This window comes from Peromyscus californicus, unplaced genomic scaffold (genome assembly GCF_007827085.1).
Source record: "Peromyscus californicus insignis strain IS unplaced genomic scaffold, ASM782708v3 Scaffold_8__1_contigs__length_139910024, whole genome shotgun sequence".
Taxonomy (NCBI): Eukaryota; Metazoa; Chordata; class Mammalia; order Rodentia; family Cricetidae; genus Peromyscus; species Peromyscus californicus.
In genome coordinates, this window is record NW_026294606.1 from 87,603,608 (window position 1) to 87,624,210 (window position 20,603).

The 20,603-nt window shown below is 40.8% G+C and overlaps 1 protein-coding gene across 6 annotated transcripts in view; it reads left to right on the forward strand.

Annotated features, from left to right (window-relative positions):
* Ankrd11 (ankyrin repeat domain containing 11) overlaps positions 1–20,603 on the forward strand; it is a 184,948-nt gene that overhangs the window by 51,470 nt on the left and 112,875 nt on the right. For all 6 annotated transcript variants that reach the window (XM_052726991.1, XM_052726993.1, XM_052726988.1 and 3 more), the window contains exon 2: positions 15,316–15,381. The gene's annotated coding sequence lies outside the window, so the exon portion shown is untranslated. The remainder of the gene's footprint in view (positions 1–15,315; positions 15,382–20,603) is intronic.

Here is a 20,603-nt window from a genome sequence, read left to right on the forward strand (position 1 = left end):
TCAGTCTTACAAGTTAGCATACATTCTTTAGAATACCAGTCTACTCAGCTCCCAGGATCTCAGCAGTTTCTTCAACTTGTACTCTACGGCTCTTGTCATTTGATACTCATGAGCTGTTCCTCCACTGCTCTTGTCATTTGATACTCATGAGCTGTTCATAAAAAGGATTTTTGTTTGTTTGAGAAAAGATCTCACTTTGTAGCCCAGACTGGCCTAAACCTTTAGGTCAATTTCCCCTAGCCTCCTGAGTACACGGATTATAGACATGAGCCACTACTCCTGACTAAAAGGTTTTGATGCAAGTTTGAAATCTTAGTATAGTATGTCTGTATGAGACTGGTGTTGCCACAGGTCATCTTGATTTCATTCCACAGAGCAAGTTTGGATTGGAGGAGACATCTGTTTTGAAATGTATATGAAAGGACTGTTGGTCATTTTGATAAGGAACAGTACCATGTTTACTCCCACATCTTGGGCAATCTGATAGGAATGAAGCAGGAGACTCACAGCTATGCTTACTCTGACTGGAATGATTTACTAGTGGATCTTTGCATTTTAAAAGCTTTTTTTCAGACTAGTCCTCTCCAACAACTTTGGCAAGAAGTGGGGAGATTTCTCAATTTAGAGAAAATTACTCCTAGGTGATTATTACACAAGTATATATTGGAAAAGGGTGAAGGAAGAACTAAGTTGGTGTTTATTAAATTTATTTGTGAAGAGTGGGGCCAGGGGAGGTGAGAACTAACTTTGAGTCCTCAGTCCCATAGATAGAAAAATGGAATGTCTTCAGGAAATGAAATTGCTAGGAGACATGCCGAGGAAAGCTATGGTAAACAGACTCTGAAAATAGGTAAGTGCATATTCTGTGGCACTCCTTGTCTCTGTTTATTTCTAGTGAGAGGAAAAGGCTAAGTAGTGGGACCTGAATTATATATAGATGATGTGCCAAGTTCATTTTCTCTTTGTATGTCTGCTTAAAGAAAAAAACCAAATGTTACTAGTCTAGCATAGATAGTAATCTAGCTATTTTTCAAGCAAAGGGAGTCTGTCTTCTCTCTAAACGATGGCGTCTTGTCAAAGCATAAGGGGTGGAGGTAGTGGTTTTGTTCTCTTTCACATTGCTCCCTTAGGAAGTATTTTTTTTAATTTTTTTTTTTAAATTATTGAGATAAGGTCTAACTGTAGTCCTAGCTGGCCTAGAACTCACTATATAGGCTGGGATGGCTTCAAACACAGAGATCCCACTGCTTCTCAAGTGCTGGCATTACAGACATGTGCCACCACACCTGGTAGAAAGGCATTTAACTTGGGAGTTTATTCTTTCTTGAGTTGGGACTAGTGATCAATATGTATTTCTATTTTGAAGTAATGTATTTTGAGTGCTTTGAGAGTAGTAGTGTGGGAGGAGGGAAACATCTTAAAACCTATCATGGTTAGAAAGGTTGCTGTACTGTTGGGAGGTGGTAAGAGGAAGGTTGGGAGGTGCATAAGAGGAACGCAGGTTGCAGCCCTCCCAGGGCCAGCATTCTGGAGTCAGAGCCACTTTTTTAGAGGTTACTAAGATATGATTTGGAGGGGTTCTTCATTTCTTAATTTTTGTGAGTAAGCTATATTCATCTCAGTTGAACTTTTATGTCTCAAAGCATATAAATTGAATGGATCAAAAGGACAAAGTGCTGAGGCTCTAAGGATAGAGATTGTAATTTCCATGGTAATATTTATGCAGATTGGCTTTATGTTTACTTGCTAATCTGTCAGCTGACTATATTCTTTGCAGTCCTTTGACACTTGCATTTCCTTGTTCTGAAATTTCTTGTTCCTTGATTGTGTGTTTCACCTGGGCAAGTTATAATGCCCCAGCTCTGAAGTTACAGTGATCATCAGCAGTGTCCATGAGATAGCGATCTTAAAAAAAATATGAAAGACCTTTTGGAACTATGTCAAGACTTAGATTTGATTTTGAAGGGTTAATAAAGACTTTGCCAGGTGAGCAGAGTAGAAAAGAGCCCTTGGTGTTTTTAGATAAGGGTTTTTCTATGTAGTCCTGGCTTCCCTGGAGCTGGATGTGGAGGCCAGGCTGGCCTTGAACTCAGAGATCCACCCACTTTGCTTCCTAAGCGCTGTGATAAAAGACATGCACCCACTATGACCAGCCTTGTTATATTTTAAAAAAAAAATTAATGTATGTTATTTTTACAATGTATGTTTCATTGTGACATTTTTCACAATGTATACAAATGTGCTTAGATCTCCTTTACTCTCTTCTTCCACCCTCTTGTCTTTTCTCTCTGACCCTTCCTCTGGTTGAGTATTAGGATCGTGATATATAATGTAAGCTGGTGTTGCATTCAGGATCTTCCTTCCTGCCCCATTTCTCCCAGTTGTTGGGATTTATAGGATGTGCCACCATGGCATTGTTCTCCCAGTTGTGTACATATTCTATCTTAATGTAAAGTACTCTTCTCATTGTGGGCTTGAAATTTGAAAAACAAAATATATTCCTTGTTAGTCTGGTGACTTATTTTGTAGGCAAGGCTGATGTATAGATGAGAGAGGTGTGTCAGATGTGGTAGATTCACTTCTTAGCAGTGTGAGGAATAAGTTGAATTGGGTGTGTGATTGGAGGTGGGGATAACTATGATAATGTAGATGAATAAATACTGATATATACTTTGAGTTAGAAATTAGGAGAGTGGCAGTAGAAGTAGGAAGACAAACCCCCCCCCCCCCCCCAATTTTGGAATTGAAATTGACAGGATTTACAAGCTCACTTTTGATAGTAAGAAGCAACAGTTGTTTTCTGGCTTGTAGGATTGAAAAGCCAGGGGCTTCTAATGCAGGACAGAAAGTTCAGGAAAAACAGTTAAGTTGGATAGACTAATATGCACTTTATGAGTGTTGTATACACGAGGAGGGTGAGTTGAGTGAAATGATTGACAATGTCTCTAGTTGGACAGTTAGTTATTATGGTTAGTTCAGGAGGGAGTTTAGAGTTGCAGACTAGGAATTAAATAGCTTGGTTAAAGATACATTAGGTTGATGAGATTACTAAGCAGAATGATGGTGGTGGGAAAAAAGCAAGTGGAGAAAGGTCATGTAGGAGATGAGATGAAGTAGAAATACCAAAGGAAGCTGTGTTAGATTTAAGAGAAGCCTGCTTAAAAGGGATTGTTTATAGAGTAATTGTTTTGTGAGTTCAAGTCATTTTCGTATCTGTTTTGCTCCTGGTTTAAGGGTTGGGGATGGTGAATTAAGACTACCCTTAATTTTTTTGAAGTATGAATTCTCTCTTTAGTTCCTAGAATTGTGTTGCTATTTTGGATTAGTGGAAGGCTTTGTCAGTTGTAGCCCTAAATGCTCTCCAAGAATGACAGCATATGGATGGAAGATGGCATGCATGACCATTGTGTAGATCCATGTTCCAAAGCTGAGCCTGATTTGAGTGTTAGGCCTGTTACTCAGCCACTTAAAACTTGATTTCTCACATGAAAGAGGAAGATGATACTGTTACTCTGCAGGGTCCTGGTTAGGATGTAGTGAGACTTTGTGGTAAACATTTGGTACTAGCTGTGTGAAGATCTGCCACTCACCATGTCTCCCTTGAGTCTTTCTGGTACCAGAGTGCTCCATACTGTGGGTGTGTGTCAGTAAGCAAGCCCATTTGAAACAAGCATAATGAATGTAGATGTGTATTATGCATAGTTATGCATTGGGGCTATCTTGCCTTTATTCATCTTTTTTATTTAACTTTTGCTACTCCAGAGTAGCGAAATCTACTTTGCTACTAAAAACAAGTCTCTTTAAAGGTGTGTGTGTGTGTGTGTGTGTGTGTGTGTGTGTGTGTGTGTGTGTGTGTGTGAGAGAGAGACAGAGACAGAGACAGAGAGACAGAGAAGGAAGGAGGGAGGGAGGGAGGGAGGGAGGGAGGGAGGGAGGGAGGGAGGGAGGGAGGGGTGTGGGAGCGCCTGCCTGCCTGCCTGCCTGCCTGCCTACCTATCTATGTGTGGGGTGCCCATGGAGTCCAGAAGAGGGTATTGGCTCTCCTGGAGCTATAGTTACAGCTATGGTTATCATCTGTTTTATATGAACTTGATTCCTCTGGAAGAGTAGCATATCTTCTTAACTACTGAGCCATCTCTCTAGCTCTTATAAACAATTTTTTAAATTTAATTAAAAAAATTTTTAATTTATGTGCATTGGTGTTTTGCCTGCATGTATGTCTGTGTGAGAGTGTCAGATCTTGGAGTTACAGACAGTTGTGAGCTGCCATGTGGGTGTTGGGAATTGAACCAGGGTCCTCTGGAAGAACAGCTAGTGCTATTAACCAGTGAGCCATCTCTCCAGTTCCAATTGTAAACAATTCTTAAAAAAAAAAAAATGAAAAACGAAAATACAGGTTTTGTCATGCCCACTTGGGAACTACCACTAGAGGATTTTTTTTTTTTTTTTTTTGGTTTTTCGAGACAGGGTTTCTCTGTGTAGCTTTGCGCCTTTCCTGGAACTCACTTTGGAGACCAGGCTGGCCTCGAACTCACAGAGATCCGCCTGGCTCTGCCTCCCGAGTGCTGGGATTAAAGGCGTGCGCCACCACCGCCCGGCAAGGATTTTATTCATTGTAAATGAGAGTTTGCTGATGGGTGTAAAATATGTCAAGAGGCTAGCCTCGTGGCACCTGCTTCTTAGCCTGTGTTCCCATGCACAAAAAAAAAAAAAAAAAAAAAAAAAAAAAAGGAGCGGGTATGTATTTGTGATTACATTTGTTTGGGAAGAGTACAAGTAGAGGTAAGTAACAATGTTTTCCAATTGGAACTGGGAAAGATTCCATATAGTAGAATTTTCTTTTGATTTAAAGAAAGTAAGTTGCTTCTGTTGGGTGATGTTCTTCGGTTGTAGTGCCTGGGCATCAGAACATTTTGTTCAAACATCAGAAGTTGTATTCCAAGGAAGTGGGTAGATGCAGTCAGATGGCAGAAAGCCTGCATGGTGGAACACTTGTTCATTAGTCACTCACCCAGAGGCATATGTTAAATTTTATCTTTAGTAAAGAAGAAAGCTAGGTGGTGGTGGCTAACACCTTTAATCCCAGCACTTGTGAGGCAGAGGCAGGTGGATGTCTGAGTTTGAGGACAATCTGGTTTACAGAGCTAGATACAAGAAAGTGAGTACTACACTCAGAAACCCTTTTTTCGAAAAACAGAAACAGACAAACAAAACCAAAAAAGAAGAAAACTCACTATGTAGTGACTGAGCACAAGTTAAGGCTCAGTCTAGCCTTTCTCACTTTTATGCCACAAACAAGGTCAGATGGCACACACCCACACCTCCAGCCAACAGGGCCCTTTTTTGTTTTGCATCAGATGTTAAGTTATACCAATTATTGCTGTGGGTTTACAGTAAATGAGGATTCACGTTTGCATTCATGTGTTTAAAATTTTGAGGCTAAGTCTTCCTTCTGTATAGCCCAGGCATGCTCCTATTGCTTCTGCCTCCCAAATGCTGGGATTGCAGGAATGCATTATCACATCCAGCCCAGGGGATCTACTTTTATTGTTTTGTTTTTACCCCCCCCCCCCCCCTTTTTTTTTTTTTAAAGACAGGGTTTCACTATGTAGCCTTGGATGGCCTGGAACATGCTATGTAGACCGGGCTGGTCTTGAAATCATAAGAGATATACAGTTGTTCTCTTTTCTTTCTTTTGGTGTTCACCTCCTCTCCCCAATAGGTTTTCTCTTTGTAGTCCTGGCTGTCCTGGAACTCAGTCAGTAGAACAGGTTGGCCTCAAACTCAGATCTGCCATCCTTTGCCTACTGAATGCTTGGATTAAAGGCATGTGCTACTACACCAGGCTTTACTTTTACTATTTGTGTGTGTGTGTGTGTGTGTGTGTGTGTGTGTGTGTGTGTGTGTGTGTCTGGAGGGCAGGGGTGTTAACTTCTAAGGTAAGGTAGTTCACAGGCAGTTGTGAACTGCCTGATGTGCATGCTAGGAACTGAACTTGGGTCCTCTTCAAGAGTAGTATGTGCTCTTAGCTGCTGAGCCATGTCTTCAGCCCCTAAGAGATCTGTTTTTAAAGGGAAAAATTGTTATTTCAAATATAGGAAAATTTTAAGTTTTTAAAGTTATTTTAGGGATAACTGGGATTTTATAGATTAGAACCCCCCAGTTTCTCCTCAAATCATACAAAAATCTATTTAATAAATTATGGGATCATATGAATATCAGATAAACCAACTGTTGCTTCCTTCTCTACTCAAGAAAGTTTAAAGAAACTTTTATAGTTCTTTAAGTTGTAGAGTATAAAATGCTCAAGAGAAAACAGAATTCCATTTGTCTAGTTTTGAAACTGGTGCTTGGGATTTCAGTAGGTAGCTTGTTAAAAATCAGGAGAACACACTACAATAACATTTCTGTCGTAGTGATAGCCCTTTCTTTCTTTCTTACTCTTCCTTCCCTCCCTGCATCCCTCCCTCCCTTCCTTTTTTTTGTTTTTAGAGACAGGGTTTCTCTGTGTAGTTTTGGTGCCTGTCCTGAACTTGCTCTGTAGACCAGGCTGGCCTCGAACTCACAGAGATCCGCCTGGCCTAGGCCGCCGCCGTCGCCACCACCGCCACCACCGCCACCACCGCCACCACCGGCTGATAGCACATCTTCCAACCATGAACATAAGGATTTGTGTGGTAGTGTTGGTGTTTATACTTCTTTCATTATTTGTTTAGATCTTAATTTCTTTTAACAGTGTCTTAAACTTAACTTTTTGTCCATTTTACTGCTATTTTATTATTTATGACTATGCTATGTGGAATTGTTTCTTAATTTCTCTTTGAATTGCTAGCATATCCAGTGAACCTGGATTTTACATATTAATCATATGTTTTACAACTTGACTAGAGTCATTTTATAACTTTGGTTAATTGTATCTAGGTTCTGTGCTGTCAGTGGTATGTGCCCTCCTCTTCCAATTTTTAGGTTTCGCATTTTTTTTTTCTAAAATGATTTTCCAGCAACCCACTTAGGTTTAAGCTTTTGCTTGTCTGTTCGTTCTTTCATTTAAATCACTTTTAATGTTTTAAATTTATGTGTATGCATGTGTGTCTGTGTGGGTGTCTGTGGGAGCCAGAAGGAGTTGGATTTCCCTGTAGCTGGAGTTACAGGTGGTTATAAGTCACCTTATATAGGTGCCAGGAAATAAACTTGAATCCTCTGCAAGAACAGTCAGTATATGCTCTTCACCACTGAGCCATCTGTTCAGTTCCCTGGTTAAGTTTTAATGGTGCCTCAGTGATAGTGGGTTTTGTTTTCCTGTGGGTGCTCCCTGATGTAGGTTAGTACATTGCTTCTGTTGGGGGTCTGCCATTGTACATCTTAATCGTCTTTCTGAGACACCCAAGAGAGGGAATCTAGAGAATTTGCAAAGAATCCTGTGAATGAGGCTTTTTGAACGAGAAAGTGTTTTCATGGAGCTCTGTGTGAGTCTGTTTCTTGTTTAACAAAAAAGCCTAGTATCTGCTGCTTATTCCCCTGGATTGTTCACTTTCTATAAATGTTGTGAAAATGAGTTGTGGAAAGTAGAGGGTAACCTGCAGTTCTGTAGGAGCTTCACAATAATGCAGTGAAACAACTCCAGTATGGACCTTTGCTGTCTTAGTGCTCCCACAGCACTGCTCATAAAGAGGTGAGGCTGGCAGTGAACTTCAAAGAAAACACATGTATGGATGATGTGTAAAGGAGACATGTATCTTGGCTCACAGTTCTGGAAGTCCAAGATCATGGCATCAGCCTCTGGCTTTTGATGAATGGCCCATCGACTGCTGGAACCTGGCAGAAGGAGGAATTGCACAGGTTCATGTGGAAGGGAGAAAAGTCATAAAAGGGGGCTTGACTCTCTGGAGAAAGATGCGTCTGTTAGATATGTTTCTGAGGGCTCCACCTTTGTGACTCACACACATCTAACCAGGCTCCTTTGCCAGCATCGCCACATGAATAAATTGGGCTTCAACATGAAGTTTGGTGGGAAAGAAAGAACCAAGGTAAAGCTCTGTTAAGTATGCTGCTATGGAATTTTGTGGTTTTGGTAAGCACTCTTGATATTGGTAATCTCTTTCTCATCTAGGTCTTCAGAAAGTTGGTTTTATGTATTTATTGTCAGAATTTCAGGTATATGGGTGAAATGTCTGAAAGATGGTGAGATTTCATATTGTTCCCTCTTTGAGCCTGGAGAGTCACTAGGGAGGGAGTTTGTAGCTGTGAATTTCCTGATTGAAACTTGGTGCACCTTCATCAGCCCTTGGTTTAAGTTGTCCTGCAGCCTTCCCTTACCAAGGCTCCTCCTTCCTCCCTGTGTGTTGTTTGGGATGTTCTCATAGGTGTGTTGAGTCACTTTCTTAAGCTTGAGTTTGTTTCCAGGTATTTCCCAGTCTCTAACCTGCAGTTTCCCTTTCCGGATTTCACTTTCACAACTGTTTAGCAAGTATGGGAAGGTTGTTAGTGGGAGGACCAGAGTTTCTGTGTTACTTAGTGTGGGCTGATGAAGGGGGCAGGCAGTTGGGTTAAGTCACACCCTGTGATCTTTTGATTTTGTGTTTTCTCCTGCTTAGGGATACAAAGAATTGTATTGAAGCACTGTTTTGTTTTGTTTTTTTTCCTTCCTTTTAGTGAAAGAAACATTAAATTGAAAGGTAGGTTAGGAGTTTCCTTCTTTTAGTTTCTTTACTGCTCTCTTTAATTCTAAATCATAGGAATAGTAACGTAGTAAAATGTTAATATAGCACCCTATCCTAAAACCAACAGTAGATAACTATGCATTCTTCTCCCAGAGGGTAGGGAAGGGGAGAGACTAGACTGAGAACTGTCTTGCTTCTCTGGAAGGAGGCCAGTGTTAGGCCTAGACATGACACAGCACAGGTTGGCAGGCATACAGTGATGTGGCTCTAGTGTTGCCAGGAAGGGAAGGAAACTCATTTGCCTGTTTTATTCTGTCTGAGAACTTCTGGAAATACAGGGGTTCTCTACATTCTCAAGGATTCATTTCAGCAAAATTTTAAAGCCCTAAGAACAGCATGCATGTGCAAATTTTTAGTTTCCAGATAAAAGTGATTCTCTGGATCTAGCTGGATTTGAGTCCTTGCTTCTTCACCATTGGATGTGTGACACTATGTTTTTCATAAATCCATGGTTCAGTTTTCTCATCTGTAAAGGAAGGATAATCATGATAGCATACTTTGTAGGGTTATTGAGATTAAGTGAATCAGAAGTAGATAAAGTCATATGTATATTTATATACACACATACATTTTGACTTTGAGCTTGCACTTGGGATAATGATTCAGCGGTCCCTTGTAACTCTTTGTTCAGCTCTTCCAATGGTTTTGTTTTGTTAAACTAGTATACCACAGCTAGGATTATAACATTGATAGAACTTAATTGCCTGTTTTCCTGTGTGAGGAAGAGATTTACTTTGTTACAGTCTGGGGTCCTCTACAGTGTGGTTTCTATAAATATCTGTCTTATTACCGTTTATACCTCCCTTAGATCCCATTTCCCCATCCTTTCTTTAATTGTTGGAAGCTACTTATGATCTTTTATTCCTAATACCTTGTCATATAAAAACGTCATATAAAGAAGGTAAGAGAAATTGTAACCCTAAGAACCAGGCATCATGACACATGTCTGTAATTTCATCAATTAGGAAGCTGAGGCAGGAAAATTGGGAGTTTAAGGCCATTCTGAGACTCATTCTGTGCCAGACACGGGGAGACAGACATAAGCACGTGCTCCACATGATAGAATGGGATGGGATAACCATATTACCCTTGAGATTGCTCTTTGTTGTTGTTGTTGTTGTCATTCAGGTTACTTCCCTTAGGGCAGTGTTCTCAACCTTCCCAATGATTCAACTCTTTGGTATAGTCCCACATATGGTGACCCCAACTGTAAAATGATTTTTGTTGCTACTTCATAACTTTAATTTTGCTACTGTTATGAATCGTAATGTAAATTCCTGATAGGAAGTATATCTGATATTTGACCCCCAATGGGGTTGCAATCCACAGGTTGAGAAACACTGCTTTAGGAGCTGCGCCAGTTGTTGCCTGTGTCAATAGTTCTGTCCTTATTGTTAAGTAGGATTTCATGGTACCAGGTCCCCAGTTGGATTAACGTTTTACTTACAGAAGGACATCTAGGCTTTGAGTGCAATTATCAGTAAATCTACTGGAAACACTGTTGGATGGACTCTTTCTTACCCTCCTCCATCCCCCTCTTTTGAGTTGTGCTATGTTGTTGGCACATGCTGTACAGGCACTCTATCAACTGAGCTATAATCACCGAGGGACCTCCTAATCCCTTATCAGGACCTCTCTATGTAACCTAGGGTAACCTGGAACTTGCCATACTACTGCATCAGCCTTGTGATTATAGGCCTGCAGCCTCACACTCAGCTCTTTTTCTTTACACAGATCCTGTGTGCCAGGCTTTGTTGGCATTTGGGGTTATCTTCTTGTCCACATTGTCAGACTCATGGGTGGACCTACCTTTCTGTTGCTCTAATAGGATCTTAGTGAGGTTGTATACAGAAGGAGGACAAAGTGTTCCTACCTGTCACTAATTGTCAGACATCCCACAGTGAACTTTATAGCCTCTTGGTTTCTTGGTTTCTGCTGTTTTCTCAAGATCTATGAATTTCTGAGCTGGAATCCACGTTTACTATAACCAGATAGTATAAAGGTAATTAATAGGAAAAATGTAGTTGCTAGTAAAAGGTGTAGTTTGGTTTGTTTCTAATTGAGGAGAAAAAAAAAAGTCTGTGGATAGTTGTGGGTTCCCCATCCCTGCCCCTACCTTCAATTTTCCTTGCAGGGTCTCATGTAGGCTCTCTTGTGCCCCCCCCCCCCCCCCCCCCCCCGCCCCCCCAGACATGTTCTCGGTGTAACAGCTCTGACTGTTCTGGAACTTGCTTTGTAGACCAGGCTGGACTTCATTGAACTCACAGAGATCCACCTGTCTTTGCCTCCCAAGTGCTGGATTAAAAGTGTGTGCCACTACTGCAGGGCCTCATGTTTCTCCTTGAACTCCTAATCCACCTGCCTCTGCTCCTTATTGTTGAGCTTTTTCCTATCTTAGAATATTTCATCAGTGTTTATTTCAAATAATTTAGAGGGTTTTGGTTTAACTTGTTTTCTAGAAATAATGGAACCTGTTAAAGATATTCCTTCATTAGATAGAATGAAAGTCTTTAGGTTCTGTAAGAGCTGCATTCTGTTCTCTGATTAAGACCAACCACTTTACCCTAATGCCCAGTTTGGGTCTGGTTTCCTCAGATGACCGACCAATAGTGGCATTGGCTGGTCACAGCTTTGGTTGTCAGAACTTGGTAGTGGTTCTAGAAATATCCTGGAGGTGAGACCAGAGATGTGACTCAAAATGCTTTAGTGGTCAGGCTCTGGCTCAAATGTTAGTGGTCCCATGTTTAAGAAGCATGAAGACACCCCTGAGTTTATTTCAGAATTCTAGCAGTAGATGATCTTGTTTACTGAGTTCCTGGTGTAGACATTTCACTTACACTCTGTCAAAGCTATCATTGCTTTTATAGGACAACTGGAAAATTATGTTATATACTCGATACTTTTCATTAAAACAGGGCATGTGCTGACTGGAAGCTCCTTTACTCACATGAGTATTTTTTTCTTTTAAACTTGAAAAACTTTTTAATGTGTATAGGTATTTTACCTCCATTTATTTATGTGTGCCATATGACCCATACTTTTAGACTGTAGAAGAGGGTGTCATCACCTCTGGAACTGGAGTTAAGGTAGTTTGTGAGCCACTATGTGGTTGTAGGAAGTACTCTTCCTTCAGCTTATTCACACTTGTTTTTGATAGCCTTAAGATCTTGTTCAGTAGCTTTGAAAAGCCCTATAGAGAGTTTTAAGGACAGAACAAGAAAGCTACATGCACATAGAGCATGCATCTTGGTGTAGGGAAACCATGCTGTATGAGTTGAGGATTCTGCTTGAGGACAGTATGCTTGTTCTCAGAGCCTCTCCTGCCTTGGGACTTTGTTGTACTGATTCCAGCATTTCTGATATGTTTGGAGTACCACCTTTGATTGGGATCATGGTTTATGGGTAGATGAGTTTTGTATGTGTTTTTTCTGTTTCTGTTTTGTGTTTTTCCTGCAGATCTCAAAGCTTTCCAATGAGATTATGTGATTTTTGTTTACATCATTTTTTCATGATATGATCTTTACTTTAAAAAAAGTAAATGCAGTATTCTGCCTGCATGCATGCCTACAGGCCAGAAGAGGGCACCAGATCTCATTATAGATGGTTGTGAGCCACCATGTGGTTGCTGGGAATCAAACTCAGAACCTGTGGAAGAGCAGTCAGTGCTCTTAACCTCTGAGCATTTCTCCAGCTCTAATCTTTACTTTTGAAAAACACTAAGTGGAAATGAAAATTACCTCACTATTTTCCTATAGTTTTATGTGTAAAACTTCATATTTCTTAAGTTTGAAATTACCTTTGAAAATAATCATATTGGTAGTCTCACTGTATTCACAACACATGGCTACAGTGCTTACCTACTTTACTTGGTTTCTTATATACAGAAAGCATGAGCCCTTGGTCATCTGTTTTTAAAAGTGACTTTGCAAAGCTGGATATAGTATTATTCACTGTCTTTGTTTGATATTAGACTTTGATTTTACCTTTATATTTGATACATTTTGATATAAAAGCATTTGCTGAATTCTCTTTGTACCTTTAATTAAAGTCCTAGTTGTAAATTACAGAAATAGACTTTTAGTTCAATCACAAAATGGAATTAAGGGTGGAGGGATCGGTAGGCTGCTGCTTTAGGTTGTCCCCCTCCCTTCCTCTCTGTGGTTATCAGGAGGGAGAAGAAGGTACCAGTGCTGTCCACTGAGGTACTCTAAGCTGCTGAGACTGCTGTGACAGTTGTGTGCATACTTAGCCCCACCAGCTCTGCTGTGCCACTGCTGTGAGGGTTCTGGGCTTTCTTCCCATATACCACAGGAAACCCTTGTGTTGAATCTTGTAATATTTTGCTTCTTTTTGGACTCTTACTGTACACAAAGTGAATTCAACATAATAAATTTCATGTGGATTTGAACAATACAGCTATAGATGACCACTGCTTCCACAGATTTGTTTTTTTAATTAATAAAAAACAGAATTTCTCAAAGTCCAGAAAGCTAGGAAATCTAAGATCAGGGTGCTGGCAGATTCATTTTCTGGGATTTATAGTCTTTGTAATTAATCCATTGAATTGAAATACTCAGAAGAAAAATTGCACACATACAAACTTTTTCTTGTCATGATAGCCTAAACAATATTATATAACAGTTGTTTATGTGATATTCATAGAAATGCTTTTAAGTGTTTGAGGAAGGTTGTTCCTAGTTTATATGCAAATTCTTTATTTTATATAAGGGACAGGAACATTCCAGAGTTTGGTGTCTCTACTACGGGATCCTGGAATCAATCTCCCACAGATTCCTAAGGATGGCTGTATTCAGTACATTCCTTTGAGACCTGTTCTTTTGCTCATTGTTAAGATCTTTGAGATTCAGTAATGTTGATAAGTATGTTTTTAGTTCAATAGTTATTTAATAGGAGTTGGGGCTAGATAAATGACTCAGTAGTTAGGAATGCTTGCAGAGGATCCATGTAGTTCTTAGCACCCACATGATGATCGGATCACAACCATTTGTAACTTTGGTTCCAAGGGATTGATTGGATGCCCCTCTGCTCTTCAGAGGCACCAAGCATATACACGGTGCATACACATATAACGAAGGCAAAACACTCATATACATAAAAATTAATAAATAATTTTTTTTTAATGTAGAGGGAACATGTATTCTATGTGGAATGACCTAGGACATGGCACTGGCTGCTGGGTATGGGTTTCCCTGTAAATTCTTCAGGATAATTTTCCTTGTGAGCGTCTTTATTGAGCCACTTGGCATACCACCATTGGTTTACCTTATAGAGGACACATCTACATTCACACCCCAAAACATCCCAACCACAATCTTGATCCCATATAAGGTATTTGGGCACTCAAGGTTTTTCCCTTTTCACCCCCTAGTTGTGTTGGGAAGAACACCAAATTCCATGGGTTGTTGGACTTGCTCCCCTTCCTGCCTTCTTTCTTTTTTTGCACATGGGTGTCTTGTCTGCATGTATGTTTGTATACCATGTGCATGCCTGTTGCCTACAGAGGCCAGAAAAGGGTGTCAGATTCCATGGAACTAGAGTTGTGGACAGTGAACTACCATGTGGATGCTAGGGATCAAACTCATCCCTGGAAGAGTAACCAGTGCTCTTTACACCTGATCCAGCTCCTAGAGTCACTATTTCTAAATTATTTCTAAGGAAGGGCCTCGTGTAGTCCATGTGAGTCTTGAGTTTACCATGTAGCCAAGGATGACCTTGAACTCTTGATTCTCTTGGCTCCATCTCGCAAGTACTGGAGCTATAGTACCTGATTCTTGAATTACATTTTGTGCCTTTGAAAATGGACTACTCTCTAGATAATGAGTATAAAAGTAGATTAAGGATGTGAAGCATGAGTGAAGGCAGTGGGGTGTTCTATGCTGGCTTGGCTGATAGCTAATCAGTGAATGACCAGGAATATTCTGTACTGGACCTCAAGCATAGTCCTAGAGAGAGGCAGGGTTGGTGTGGGGACAAAGGGCAGTGGAGGGAAGGAGGTGGGGTATGATAATACTGTAGAGGTTTTAACAAGAATTTCATAGAGGACACAAAAATGTAAAACTTTGAATAAAGATTTGATACTTAGGTTGTTATCTGAAGATGAAGCAAGCCTGGTTTTGAGTCCTTTCCTAGGGGAGAGAAGGAAGACAAACCAACCCAGGCTATCAGATAATTATGGTGGTTTCTTTCCCTCATCCTGTCCTGTGGGACCTTGCTTTTTAGTGTTGAGAGTTAACACTTGCTGTAAAGCAAACCATCAGATGTGAGCACATTATAACTCCAGACCACCTGAAGCTAGCTGTACCTTAGTAACATCTTACTTGTTATATTATAGTTGGTCCAGGTAGAAAGACACTAGAACTGTAAAAGGAGCTAAGAAGAGATTAGGCCGGGCGGTGGTGGCGCACGCCTTTAATCCCAGTACTTGGGAGGTAGAGGCAGTCGGATCTTTGTGAGTTCGAGGCCAGCCTGGTCTACAGAGTGAGATCCAGGAAAGGTGCAAAGCTACACAGAGAAACCCTGTCTCGAAAAAAAAAAATTAGTGTTGACTTAATCTGCTCTTCTTGTCTCCTTTCAGAACATACTACCCTGCTGGAGTTCATACCCAGTCCTGAGCAACACTGATTTTTTTGCCATGGAATCTGTGAGTATTGCTTCTTATATTTGCGCTTGGGCCTCGTGGAGTTTGTTTCTTATGAGGGTGATTTTGTTGAAAAAATATTAAGTTGATGGTCTTGTCTACAAAATAAACTTCCACCACCTCGAAATAGTTTGTAACCCAGCAGTTGCTGTGTTTGTTTAGTATTATGTGCATGTTGTATCAACTGTTATTGTGGAGAATAGCTTTGGAAATGATCAGGACAAATCTGGGGCTTGTAACCTGGCATCCTGTACTGTTGGTTTGAGAGCTGTTACTGGGGAGAACTGTAGCTTTCATGGTTTTTTCTGGCTTGAGAACAGGGTTGTGTGGTCAGGTGGGAGGAATATCTTTGGCTGATATGTCCCAGACCTCCTGAGAGTGACTGGCATGTATCTGAGAATATGGACATTTATCTCCATAACGGTCCATTTGGCCTTGAGTTTCACCATGGGATAAAAGTTTCTCCTGAAGAGACTCATTGTGGCTGGCATATTGTTTCTCCTCTCTAATGGAAGAATCGATAATTGGCAAGAAAAATTCTTGGCATATTTTAGATTTTCATATCTTGCCCAGCTATTAATGTTTTCAAGCAAGTAGCCCCCAGATCTTATCTTTTTATATTATTTTAACAGACCTCTCTCTTTTATCTTGGTCACCGTTGAGTTTGGCCCCTTTGAAATGGATCTGACTGGTCTTTCTTTCCCTTGAATTTTTTGAATGAAAGGAAACTATGTGAGCTGGAGAGATGGCTCATGGTTAAAAGCATTTGCCCCTCTCCTAGCGGACCTGGGTTTAGTTTTTAGAACCCACATGGTGACATAAAACCATCTATAATTCTAGTTCTGGGGGACCCAGCATATTCTTTTGGCTTCTGTGAATACCAGATACACATGCAATGCCCTTGTATACACACCTTTAAAGGCTGTACGCACACCTTTACAAAGAGAAAGAGCTGGGTGTAGTGGCACAACCTTTTAATCCTAGCACTAGGGAAGCAGAGAGGTGGGTCTCTGAGTTTGAGGCTAGCCTGATTTTCATAGTGAGTTCCAGGACAGCCAGAATGAAACTATGTCTTGAAAAAAACAGAGGGGTAGGAGGGAGGAAGAGATGAACAAGAAAGGAAACTGGCTGCAAGCCTTCAGCTATTACCGAGTGTTAGCAATAGGTAGAAGCTAGCCTGGCAGTGGGAGTGTCCCGTCCGTCCCCCTTCTTCTCCCCTCCCCCCCAAAGGAAGAAATTTTCTAGGCTTGGAGGTGGATCCAGCTTGTCAACTGCAGTGGGTCACTCTTCAAATTGAAGAAGAAAAAAAGACAATAGTAATAGGGAAGCCAGCCACACACGCCTGGCATTGGAGCTATATTCATGGATCTTAATGAGTAAAAAGGAAAAGCAAAACACTACTTTTTTTTTTTTTTTTTTACGAAAATTGATTGTTAATATTTCATGATTCTCAGGATGTATTTCTCTAGAATAAAATCATATTAGGATCTTTAGCCAACAGAATGTAGGCATTGCCTACTTGCTCTGGGCTCTGGTAGATAGAGTTAATTTGAAGAAATTTTTAAAAAATACTTATTTAATGTGAATGTTTTGCTTACATGTTCGTCCGTGTACCATTTTGCATGCTTGGCTCTCAAGGAGTTCACAAGTGGATATTAGATCTCCTGGAACTAGAGTTACACAATTGTGAGCTACATATAGGTGCCAGGAATTGAACCCAGGTCTTCTGCAAGAAAAAGTGCTCTTAACTGCTGAGCCTTTTCTCCAGCTCTGAAGAAGGTTTTACAGGACATCAGCCATTGTCGTGTGCCGCCACCCTCCCCCCCAAAAAAAAGGGGGGGCTGTGTAACAGCCCTAGCTCTTCTGGAACTCTCTTTGCAGACCAGGTTGGCCCCGAAATCACAGATTCGCCTGGCTTTGCTTCCCACTGCCTGGCTACTGCTAAAGAGTCTTGGATAATGTAGCTCAGATTGGCCTCCAGTTCATAATTGTCCTTCTTTAGAAGCTCCTTTTCTGTGATTATAGGCATGAGCCACAACACCCAGCAATCCTTTGGTTTCTGAAAGTGGTATGGCATGGTATAATAATAAAGGCAGTGTTATTTATATGAAAGAAACTTTAGATTTTGTTTGTGCGTGTGTGCACATCACTTATTATTTTACTTTGTGTATGGGTGTTTGGCCTGTATGTATGTCTGTGCATCGTGTGTGTGTGTGTGTGTGTGTGTGTGTGTGTGTGTGTGTGTGTGTGTGTGTGTGTGTTGCCTGCGGGGACTAGAAGAAGGTGTTGGATCCTCTGTAACTGGAGTTACATACAGTTGTCAGTTGCCATATAGGTGCTAGTAATGTAACCTCCAGGTCCTCTGGAAGAGCAGCCATGTTCTTAATTGCTGAGCCATCTCTCTGGCCTCTCAAATTTTATACTTTTAATTTAACATGTATATTCAAAATAGAAAAGTAGAAACAGGAGGTTCAGAAATTGGAGGCCAACCTAGGCAACATAGTGAGGCTCTGTCAAGATAAATAAACAAAATTGAAATTGAAATAAACAAATACGAGGCTAGGACCATAGCCGATGACAAAGGAGGAGAGTTTCACATGTGTGAAGTCTTTAGTTAACCACCTCCAACTTGCAGACTGGGTGTCTCTCATTGCCCAGGCTATCTCTGACCTTCTAGGCTCAAGAGATCCTGCCACTTTAAACTAATGGGTGCTAGGACCACAGATACAAATCATTGTACTCAGCAAAATTAACCATTGTTTTATTTGCTATAGTGTTAATATTATGTCATGTGAAAGAATGTGGCATGCTTTCTGTCTTAGTATCCTTGAGAAAGTACAGTCTATGAGCAAGCCACATGTACTTGTTTTTTTTTTTTTTTTTTTTTGGTTTTTCGAGACAGGGTTTCTCTGTGTAGCTTTGCGCCTTTCCTGGAACTCACTTGGTAGTCCAGGCTGGCCTCGAACTCACAGAGATCCACCTGGCTCTGCCTCCCGAGTGCTGGGATTAAAGGCGTGCGCCACCACCGCCCGGCTCACATGTACTTGTTATTGCACAGTTCTCCATACTCAAGAACAGCAAAGATAGATACTTTGCATGGCTAAGTTTTAGCTACATTAGAGGTACCTGCTAAAGTAGCATGGCTGGAGGTAGGGAACCAGGAACACTGTTTCAGAGAACCCTACACTTTACCTAGGGTGACTAGGAGTGTAAGTGTAGCAGGACTTGTGGTACATTAAAGATAGCAAAGCACACTTCATTTCATGAAATAACATGCATAGCAGGTCTGTAAATTAAGAGCATTGGCTACTCTTCTAGATGTCTCAATTATCTGTAACTCCATTTCCAGGGTATCTGATACCTTCCCTGGCCTTCAACTAAGTGGACACACAAAAGTGGTACACAGACATTCATGCAAACAACGCACTCATACACATAAAATAAATATTAAAACTGGGCATATCTAATTACACCATTATTTACTGAGGTTTATTTGTTTATTTTATCATAGTATTTTTTTCTGTAGCCTGTGCTGGCCTTGAACTTGTGGCAGTCATCTGTCATCTGTCTCAGTCTCCTTAATGCTACAATTACAGGGATGCTGTCTTCTTTACCTAGTAATTTATCAGTTTGACTGCTAAATAAAAGAGTTAGTTTTCTAGCTGTTTATGTGGCTACCATCTTACTGTGGGGTTAGGATGAGGACCATAGGAAGTACACTGGGAAAGGCTGTTCAGTGTTCTCAGGCTTCCTGAATGTCATTCCTGTTCACTATCTATAGAGCCCTGATAGTGTCATTTCTTATTAGTATTTTGCTGTCATTTCTCCCCACCCCCCACTTTTTTTTTTTTTAAGAGAGTTTCTATGTAGCCCTGGCTGTCCTGAAACTCACTCTGTAGACCTGCAGTCTGCACTCTGTAGTCTGCAGTCTGTAGACTGGCTCTGAACTCAAGAGATCCATCTGCCTATGCTTCCTGAGTGCTGGGATTAAAGGGCATGTGCCTTCCCTGCCTGGCATTCTTGTCATCTCTTAACCTTTGTCTTCAGTGTTGGAATTGATAATTTCTTCTTAGCCTCTGTATTAGTTACTTTTCTTTAAGCAAATTATGGAAGAGAAAGTTATTTTGGCTTTCAGTTTCAGAGGGATAAGAATCATTGTTGTGGAGAGTCATGGCAAGCATGGTGCCAAATCAGGAAGCTGAGAGATTATATCCTAAACTTTAGCGGAATCAGAAGTAGAATGAAGCTATGAACTCTCAAACTTGTCCCCAGTGGTACAGTTTCTCCAATAAGCACCTCTCCAAACACTAACTGGGGTTCAAGTGTTCAAAGACTGGAGATTTTGGGGGGTCATTTCCCATTCAGACTATGAGAACGTCTCCTAGTCTGCACTACTTTGAGTACCTTACCTTTTCTCTGCTGTTCTCTTCCTTTTGCCTTTAGGAGGGCAGACATCACCCTTTTAGATAAAGCCTGTGCCTGGATCCTATGCACTGTACTATGGTTAAATGTCAGCTCAAAGGTCACCTGGGCTTCTTTTCTCTAAAGGAGTGTTTGTGTTACCCTTTATCCAGTCAGATGCTGGCCACTGAATTCTAGTGTACTCTGGCCACTTGTGCTATCCTTTCTGCAGTCTGCTTCCTGTCCCTTATATCAGAAGAACCATTTTGTCTTCCTGTTGTTTGTGTGTACTAAATGAAGGTGGTTTCCACATAGACAGGAATGTTGCACCTTTTATTGGGCCAGTGACTTCTTCAGCCTTTGGATATAGGATCCAGAGCATACATGCAGGGTTATAGTATCTCTCTTTTTATAGCAGATGTTAAGAGCAAGTAGTGTTCAAGCCTGTGCCCTTTCTACAAGTATGCCTGGGAGAAATGTCTGTGCTGTGATTGAGCTGTTGGCACAAGGTGTGTCTGTTCTAGAAATGATTACACATGTGTATAACTCAGAGTTAAAGGATTTTCGACAGGGAAGTAAATGCACTGCTCTGTTTTTACAATTAAGAAACAAGGCAGGGCACACACAGACTTAGGACTGTGATGTGTTCTGGCTGGAGTATTGTTAGAAGTCAGATGGAATTCTCTGTAATGCATCTGTCATATCAAGGAGTGCTTAGAGGAAACCATATTGTAGGTTTGGGTGTAAGGACAATCTCTCTGGGTGAATCTTTGTTAAGTAACTGCAGCATGGTCTGGGACAAGATGAGATGGTTAACTTGCACA